This window comes from Uranotaenia lowii, chromosome 2 (assembly GCF_029784155.1).
Source record: "Uranotaenia lowii strain MFRU-FL chromosome 2, ASM2978415v1, whole genome shotgun sequence".
Classification (NCBI taxonomy): domain Eukaryota; kingdom Metazoa; phylum Arthropoda; class Insecta; order Diptera; family Culicidae; genus Uranotaenia; species Uranotaenia lowii.
In genome coordinates this window covers 210,745,678-210,755,803 of record NC_073692.1, presented here as the reverse complement: position 1 = coordinate 210,755,803, position 10,126 = coordinate 210,745,678, and the positions used below count along the sequence as shown (strand labels likewise).

Below are 10,126 nucleotides of genomic sequence, written 5' to 3'. Positions count from 1 at the left end.
TCCAAATTTACTAAAAGATATCGGAATTCGTCCAGATTTTCAAACGTTTTGTAGCAGTCAAGCACAACCCCCCGGGAGAGCTTAAATCGAACAAAATCCATGGCTCTCACGGTCGTGCTCTCGAAATCCGCCTTTCTATAGCAGACTGAAGGAATCGCCCGCATGGTTACGTAGGGTGGTTTGTGCTGATAATTATGAATATTTTTTCCTGTAGAATAGCTAAGTCATTGTCTTCATCATTTTGATTGTTTTTCAGCTTTTCAAAGTTACAGAGACCTAGTTCAGAAATGTTTTAAGATATTTTTAAGAATCTTCATTTTGCAAAATAATTTCGGTGGCATCTTCTTTGATTTTTATTTGTTACATAAAATTTACATACATACATAATACTGTTACACAAGTGTGAATGATTTCGATGTTAATTTTTGAACTATTTCAAAACCATACGTATTAAAATAAGATTTGCTGTTTATATTTCAGATTACTAATCTGAACTTCAAATCCGAATGATGAATAAAATTTTAGAATAAATAATTCAATATTCACGATTCATATTTCTTTGTTCACAATTTATTTTTTTCTGAATTCAAAACTCTTTAATCTGAATTATAAAATTGTTCACAATACTAAGCTTCCAATGATGAACTTTGAATTAACACAATTTTGCATTCTTTTTTAAACCCTTATTCAAAAAAGAACAAACTCACGATTGAAAATTCGTACTCAAAAATTGTAAGTTTCATATTTATGATACTAAATTCGAAGCTGTCAAATTTGAATTAGAATTCTGATTTTTGTTGGGTTATGAGTTTAGAATTAAGAAAAAGCAAGTCTTTTGTCTTAGTTTTCAAATATTAATTTATTCATTATAAATTCCAATTCTGAACTCTTAGAAAAATGTTAATTTGAATTGCAAAATTCATATTTGGAAAATCAAAAATTTAAATAATAAAATCCGAAAACTAGTTTAGATCTCACAATTCAAAGCACAGGCATTATGAATCCATAAAATTATTTCTAAAGTTTGAATCATAAATTATTTATAATTTATTAGGAGTTTATTTTCAATTTTTTTTTTCTAAATCCTGATATTAAGTTAAAATTATGAATCTTTTTAAAGAAAACATGAGAAAAATAATAAAAATCACACTTATGTAAATGAAGAAAGTCGATTTCAAATAATATCACTGTAACAAAAGATGTCGATCAAAATACTATGCAATAGGACAATTTTCTCTTAAGAACATAATGTCTTAACCTTTTAAAACACGACTTTTTTTAAAATTGATATGGCAATTACTAATTCATTCAAAACTTCTTTTAATTCTCATAACACCACGAAGCGTTCAAATTGTCTAATATTTCACATGTAAATTAAAACTCGATATTTATAGTATTATAAACTTAAAGATTTAAATCATTGTAACATTGGTTGTGATTGTTTTTAAAATAACAATATAAACGCGCTTCCGAAATAATTTAAATTAAGTGTCGTTTTGAAACCACACTATGCATTAAAGATAAAATAAATTCGGAACTAGGTCTCTGTAACTTTGAAAAGCTGAAAAACAATCGAAATGATGAAGACAATGACTTAGCTTTTCTACAGGTAAAAATATTCATAATTATAAGCACAAACCACCCTACGTAACCAGGCAGGCGATTCCTTCAGTCTGCTATAGGAAGGCAGATTTTGAGAGCACAACCGGGAGGACCATGGATTTTGTTCGATTTAAGCTCTCCCGGGGGGTTGTGCTTGCTTGCTACAAAACTTTTGAAAATCTGGACGAATTCCGATATCTTTTAGTAAATTCGGAAAACGTTGCTACACATTTTTGAAAAACCACATAAACAGCATATCAATCGATTGTAGAGATTAAAATCTATCATTGGGTATATAAAAATTGGGCAAGTTTGATGAAAAGTTTTAAGAAATCACGATAACAAATTGAGAAATGTGCGCATCATAACAGACGGGTTCGAAAATCACGATTTTTTTCTTGTTTTCATTCTCGAATTACGAATAACAGTAATATTTGAGATACAATGTGTATTCAGTGAAAATGATGATCATGTTATCAAAATAAAAATAAAATTTGAATTTTGAAAATCGGTTTAATTATGAATGAGATACAGCGCTGCTAAGAAAAAATGTTACCTCATTTGAAAAGTGAGAAATTTCTTTTCCGGTAATTCCAAAATCGCGACCAAAACTCCCATGGGGCCCTAAAATTTTTATATATGTTTAAAAAGGCTTATTTTTCACAATTTCAAAACATATAAAAAAAATTTAATACACCAACATATACGGCAGATATAAGAATTTTAAAATGAAGTCATTTTTCTGTCCAAAGCATTCTATAGGTCATCTGCTAAGTCAAATCGATTTAAATTTTATATATATTAAAATCTTGAATAAATTACCTAAACAATGAATCTAAAGTCATAAATATCGGTCAAGATATGTGACCAGTGGAACGAAATCAATTTACTAGTCAAAACAAGCGAAAAATAATTTGTTCAAAATCTTGCGAACGGCCTAGGAAGGTTAAAAAAAATTGGAATTTGTCCTCTAGATTCCTTGAAAATAGCTAACTTTAATCATTTATAAAGCTACAAAATAAACAACTTAACATTGTAAACTATATGTTTTTACAACGTTGAAACCTGCCTGATTCTAATGCAATCAAAAAATGAACCGAACTCAACCGAACTAGAAAGATACATTTGTTCGAAAACAGCTAATTTTTCTTAATTTTTTCAATCTAACTCGTTTCAGTCTGAATATTTTTATTAAGTGTGTTCCACAAAACTATTCGATTTCAAGTAACTCAAAACTCTTTCAAACATATCTTGCTCGAATAAGCTCGGCCTGGAAAGATATTGTTAAAATACTGAAAATTTTGATAAAAAAATATTTTTTTATTTTGAACCCTTCTAACTTTTTTGGGTTAGCTTCTACGATGTTGACGTCTTCAACAAAATTGCTACATTTTTTACAATCTAAAAACTTGCCAAAGACATAAGTGCTCTAAAATGAAAAATACAAAAAATAATTTTTCTATCTCACTGCTAGGTGATTTAATCATTTTTATCAAAAGCTCATTTTAAAGTGCTTTGAATGTAGGTAAAATGTCCCGAAGACACTATGGGTCTAAAACGCTCCGTTTTGGCGTAAACAATTTTGATCACCTTTTTACATCGTTTTCCCCTGTGTGTGCCGTGGGGAACAATTTATTGTGAAGAAAACTCCCCACCCGGTTTCCACATTCTGCTACAAATCAACACCAAATCCGACTTCCTTAGTCTGCTTCTGCACATCATCGACAAAGCCTGTTCCCTGACACCTTCCCACCGTTTTCCGGACGCAAAAATATTGAGAAGACCTCCCTGTATGCGCTACAGATCCTGCACCGGGCTCTCAAAACACAGGATGGTGAATTTTTGGGCTTCGAAGCAGCCAAAAACTGACACGTAGCAGTCGGAGATGGTGGTTTACTGCAGTATCCGGAACAGCCTTCGAAGGACGGCAAAAAAGGCCCGGCAAAATAAAAAGATCAAAAAGGCCGTTCGCAGATGAAAAGGTTAGTTGTTGCATTGGTCACCGCTGTCAGACTAACTGAATGATTTCTTTTTGTTCTCCAGGAAAAGTCACAGGAAAAGCTTTTGGCAGCCAACCCCTTGAGTAACGACACCGAACACGCAGGCCTTCATATAGCGCTGAAAAAGATAATCAAACTTGACCCAGAACATCGGCAAAACGACGAGCAAGCATCTCAGTTTGGCCAGGCTGTGATACAGTGTCTACCGGAGGAATCTGTAATAATATTGAATTGTTTCTCACTAGATAGTTTTCTAATCGTACAATTTTTCTTTTCTTCAGGTAAAAACATGGATTGTTCGGAACCGGCCCTGCTTCCTGCTGCTTCTGAGCTTTGAGCTGAGGGTGATTGATGAAGTGAGTCGGGCCCACCCTGCATTTAGGAAGCGACCAGGACTCCCCAATGCCAGCCGGAATGGCAATGGATTGATTTTAATATCATTGGCGTTGTTAAAAGATAAATTTTCTAATAGTTTTGTGAATGAAGAATATAATTTGAAAAAAGGTTTCTTGATAATATTAATAAACCCGAAAATTTTTCAAATCTACCTATATCTTTAAATAAGAAATAATAAAACTTATTTCAGCCTAAGTTTTGTTATTCTGAATCCCTCAATGATTTATGTTTCCAACAAAAAAAAATTTTGTAATCCTCTTTTTTTTTTTCTTATTATAGAGACTTTCAGCCTTGGGCTGGTTCGTCTCTTTTTGTAATCCTCAATCAAATTTCGTTTTATTGTTTTGACAGAAATTTGGATTCATTTTTAAAAAAGGTGTATTTTAATTTCCATAAAACGATAAGTTTAAATCGAATAGATGTTTTTTTGTCAGTGTTATCAAAAATATATTTGTGCTTTTTCCCAACCAAAATTTTTATTATTTTTGGACGAAGTCTTATTATTTTCACAATATATTTTTCTGCGTGAACGTATGAAAATACACATCACTTTTAGAGTCCTACGGTTTTGTATGTTCGAACACACTGTTCACAAGACCTACACCGAAAAAACTCTTCACACGAACGCTACGTGAAAATGTACATAGATTTTTGCCACCATGAAAATCATGTGAAATCTACGTGAATTTCAAGTAGCAAACAGAGCTCGCGTAGCAAGCACAATTCACGTAATTTTCCTATGAATTGTAATTGAAATCCATCAGCGTACGAGGTGGGATTTGCTCTGCTGTATGCGATTCACGTTTGATTTCAATAAATTATTAACGTAGTGTTTCACTTCGAAAAGAAATTTTATTTAGCCAAATCAACCACATAACACGATATCTTTCATTAACACTTACACTATTTATAAATAAATCACTTCACTTCACATTAAATTTTGCTTCACGACGCCGTCGGTAAAATTGTATCTGGTACGCCTCCATTCCAGTTGCTTGACTGACCAGCTGCTCGAATTATAGATTCTGTTGGAATAGCAAAACATATAAATAACATTTAAACAAAATAATATTCACTACTTACGAACAAACAATTTCTCCATCACCGAAAAAGTCTCTGTCAGCTGTAGCACTTGGATCTACGCCATATTGAGAACTGTTTTCCTTCACATATACCTTATTTTTTTCACCTGGAGGCAATCCAGAGGCAACCTAGGTTCGCTCTAACTGCTGTCATCGTGATCATTTATTGCTCTAGAGGCAACCTAGGTTAGCTCGAAAAATGGACGGAGTCGCCCTGAGAAGAAAGTCCGTTTTGCGAGAAGTTCACCAATACTCTCGACGTTGTTGCCAAAACATTAAACAGCTGTTTTTGGCTGAAAGCAAAACACTTGAAATAATGAACGGGAAAATGATTATTGTCGCGATTTTGAACCTCTCAGCCAAGCAAAATCGTTCTATCTGCTGTCCAGTGCAATCCGGACACGAAAAAAAGCAATCCGGATGTGAAGAATTGAGTGAAGAAATCCAGAAGGGAGAACAAAATGACAGCTGCATTGCGCTCGTTCTCAAGCACACCTACGTATGGAATAACTCGAAATCCGAAAGTCATTTTTTTATTCGGACGGTTCCAGAGCCAACTCCGGAATCAAAAAAAAAATACGCCAATAGATTTTACGTGAATACCATTCCAGGGCTACGTGAACATCACATATAATGCACCAAATCCCTCTGTACTTGCTGGATAGTTGGATTTTCACGTAAATCGAATGTGTCTTTGTTTTGACAGCATTCAGCTTTGTGAATTTCACGTAAGGATCAAGTATTTTTTTATTAACTTCTAAGGGCTTCATGTAAATCAAGTAAAAGTTCACGTAATGAGTGGCTACGTGAAAATCCTGGTGAATTGAACGTTTTTTTTCGGTTGAGTGTAGGAGTAAAAATGTTCTTGTTCACGTTTTATTTGTGAGCACAGTGATTTAGCTCTCTTTAGAAACGACACCATCAGCAATAATATTAGTGACCACTCTCAAGTTATTACGACTCTAAGATTCTCCTCCAACAAATGTAAAATTGTTTTGCATAAAAATATCATTGATCGTGCAAGATTAAACAGTTTATTCTCTGATTACCTTAAAAGTGTACAAATTATCGAAAATTCTGAAAGTTGTTTAAAGAAATATGTACCGTTTACGATAGACTAGTATTGGAATGAATCAAACAAACACGCAAAATGAAACTGAAAGGAAAGCTTTGCCCATGGATGTCCTTTGATCTATGTACATTAATCAAAATAAAAATTAATTATATAAAACGTTTTAAACGGAATCCCCAAGATTCACACTTACAAGAAATGTTAAAACATATCTCAGAGAAGGTAGAACAATGTAAGAAGAAATGTAAAGTTTTCTACTATGAAAATTTGCTCAGCAACACAACAAGCTCCAAAGTGTAGAAAGGCATAAACTCAATTTTAGGAAAAGGTAATCCCAATAATGGAATGAAACTTAAAGTTATTAATATCCTTCACAAAATTGGTAAAGATCTACCAACAACTGTTCATAACGATCCTGAATCTGACCCGTTATCCTTTACTAATCGTGTCTCTAACTCCATTTTCCTATATCCGCAACAAAAAACGAAGTGGTTTTAATTTTAAATTCTCTTAAAAACAAAAAAGCTGTGGCCACGATCAAATCCTTTCTTTTTGTTAATACAAAACTGCAATGATTTCTCTCGAATTCTTTGTCAATGATTTAACAACATCGTAGAAATAGGACTGTATCCTGACTTTCTCAAAATAGCAAGAGTCGTACACACTTAATCTTTTCTTCTGTGGTCGGGACGATTGCGTCCTGTATTTTTAACAGCTGAAATTACGGGACAATGAAATAGTTCAGGAAAACAACTGTCGAATTAACCTGTAGGCTCTAAACTCCCTGTGAGTAGCAGGGAGTTTTTAAGTAGTCCTGTATGCTCGGGATGGCTTCCGCTCCAAAACGAAAACATGGAATTCAAAAATTTAAACGAATGAAACGCAAAATATATTTACCTTCTTTGATAATTCATTACTTTATTATAACTTATTATAAAGTCACTTCCAGATATTCATATATTCACGACATGTATGTATGCTGGATTTCACCTGACAAAAGAGATGAAATGTTAACTTTTCGTTCAATTTAAATCAATAACCTGTTTAAGCACCACATTGTGCAGTTTCTAGTGGTATTTTCAATATTTTTCCTCATCCGGTCTTTGGGTGGTATCAAGATGGTGCCTAAGGGATGAATCATCCGCGAGGATGAAAATGCCGGAAAAAAGAAAACAACAACATCAAGATGGTGGTCTGCTCCAGCAGCTTGATAAAATGTATAACAACGCGATACTGCGATTTGAGAAAGTCATCCAAATATTCTGCTACAACCGATTTATCCTAATAATGGCCACAAACTGAGTCAGTTCTACAAAGTCCTAAACAAGCGATATTGACGCCAGATCCAGATTTACTTCAAATTCTGCCAGAGGCCGCCAGACTAACCGCTACGCGGTTTTCAACTTACAATTACCAGAAGAAACTGATTGCGCAGCTTTTATTTTCAAAACAAACACTTGGCGTTTTTTTTTATTATGTCTTACAGCGAACAACTGGCCTGAATTAGATCGAGTTCCTGAGCATGTGAAACAGAGTTCCTCCGAATTTCAAGGGAAATACAGTTACACGAGATTTGGTTAGCTACCTCCCTGTGGCCTAGGAAAACATCTTGTTTTTTGACAGTTCGAGTGTCATTTGAGCTGTTTTCCTGTATTTCGGAGGATCATGGTCCCGAGTGGAATTATAGCAATCTTAGTGTGTACCAGGGTGTACCATGAAAGTCAGGAGACAGTCTTGATGTTAACAACTACCGTCCGATTTCTACTTTAAGTATTTTCAACAAAGTATTTGAAAAAATGTTGATTAATAGGATGAATAAATTCTTGGAAGAAAATAATATCCTTTATAATCTACAGTTTGGATTTCGAGCTGGTTCTAGCACCTCAATTGCTACTTGTGAACTTGTCGATACGATAATCAAAAACAAAGATTCAGAAAACATAGTCGGGGCTTTATTTTTAGACCTGAAAAAGGCTTTTTACACCTTGAACCACGATATACTGTTAAAAAAACTAGATTCTTATGGGAATCGGGGAATTGCGAACGATATTATTTGCAGTCAGGTTTCATTCTCAGGATATCATTCTCAGATGTCAGGTCGAAAACAATATGTATCAGAAGATAATACCAACAGTTCTTTACAAAACATGAGCATTGGAGTCCCTCAAGGGAGTAATATTGGCCCGCTGCTGTTTCTGCTTTATGTCAATGATATCCAGAACATTCCCTTACAAGGCATCCCAAGACTATTCGCAGACGATATGGCCCTTTTTTATCCAGGGAATTGTCCTAGGCTTATTGTTGAGCAAATAGAAGAAGATCTTACAGTTCTTTTGAGATATTTCAATGCAAATCTTCTTACTCTAAATTTTCCAAAAACTAAATATATGGTGTTTCATTCAGTTAGAAAAATAGTTCCCAGTCATGAAGATCCTGTAGTCAATGATAACGTTATTGAGAAAGTTATAAATTTCAAATACCTTGGGCTATTGACACCTATCAAGGAAATATCATATAATGCAATTGGAAAGCAAGGTTTCATCACTGTGTGGGAATCCTTTGGCGCATAAAGCAATTTGTGCCACGTCAAGTCTTACTTAAATTCTATTAAGCATTTGGTAAATCTATTCTAAATTATTTAATCATTCTTTCGGGAAGAGCATCGGTATCCCTACTAACACGCCAACAAACAGTGCAAAATCGTTGAATGAAAACAATATTTAATCTTCCATTACTGTTTCCAACTTTTCAGCTTGATTCCGAAAGATCCCACAATATTTTGCCCATACCGAAAGGGGTGACCTACAAACCATCTAATTTGTGTTTTTTTTTAATATGTCTTTATTTGTATCACTTTACTAGCTGACCCGGTGTGCTTGGCTACCCCTTTCATGAAAAAAAAATTAATGTCGATGAAATTATTATAATTAAAATAATCTTTCTTTTTAATAGCATTTAATCACTTTAAAAAATCAAACTATTTTTCATGATATCCGAGCTTAAAGGTTGTCTTGAGTTGCAACATAACTTGAAGATTGAAGGAGCCAGTCTTTAGAGAAAAAAAATAGGAGGGATGTTCAATACAATTTAAAATATTTTTTGAAGGAGAAGGAGTATTAAGATACAGGAAAATTTGTGCAGTTTCAAAAACTGTGCCAAACTTTATGAAAACACAAAGACTTTGGCTTTGATAATATTATGTATGTTCCATTTATTGAATATGAGATCCTTAATTCATTAAAATGAGAAGCGTCGATCAAAACAATGTATCATCTGAATTTGTTAAAACTTTTTTGTCAATTCAATAAATCTCGTTTACGTTTGTTTGTTAAAACTTTTTTGTCAATTCAATAAATCACGCTTACGTTTATAATTTTTTAACAAAAATCTTTCGAAGATTGTTGAAATTTTGACAATTCTTTATTGGTTTTGTATGGAAGCCCCCTCCCCCTTTTCGGTTTCGGAGGGGTTTAAATATAATTTGGAAACCATTCCCGGTCTTGAAAACGGCTACATACCATATTTCACGATGATCGGTTCAGTTGTTTTCGAAAATTGTTCGGGTTGTGTCATATTTTTATTAATTTTGTATGGGAGCCCCCTCTTTTTGGATTCGAAGGAGTTTTAAAGTGTTATAGCCCGGTCTTGAAAACAGCTACATGAAAATCTCACGTTGATTGGTTCAGTAGTTTCCAAAAAATGTTCAAACTGTGTTATTTTGCTGTAAATATTGTATGGGAGCCAGCTTTTTTGGATTCGGAAGGGTTTGAAAGTATTTAAGAAACCATTCCCGGTCTTTAAAAAGGTTTCATCCAAAATTTTACTTTTATCGGTTCAGAAGTTTTCAAAAATTGTTCGAATTGTGTCTCATTTTTAAAAATTTTGTATAGGAGCTCCCTTCCTTTAAGATGGAGCGAGTTGAATGTATTTTAGAAACTATCTCCGATCCCAAAAACTCTAACATACCGAATTTC

At 33.7% G+C, this 10,126-nt stretch overlaps 1 long non-coding RNA gene across 1 annotated transcript; it reads left to right on the top strand.

Annotated features, from left to right (window-relative positions):
• Positions 1 to 3,248: 3,248 nt before the first annotated feature.
• On the top strand, positions 3,249 to 4,035 carry LOC129750007 (uncharacterized). Its single transcript, XR_008738250.1, has 3 exons — positions 3,249 to 3,584; positions 3,646 to 3,819; positions 3,884 to 4,035. It is a non-coding gene; the product is annotated as an uncharacterized LOC129750007 (long non-coding RNA).
• The last annotated feature ends 6,091 nt before the right edge of the window (positions 4,036 to 10,126 follow it).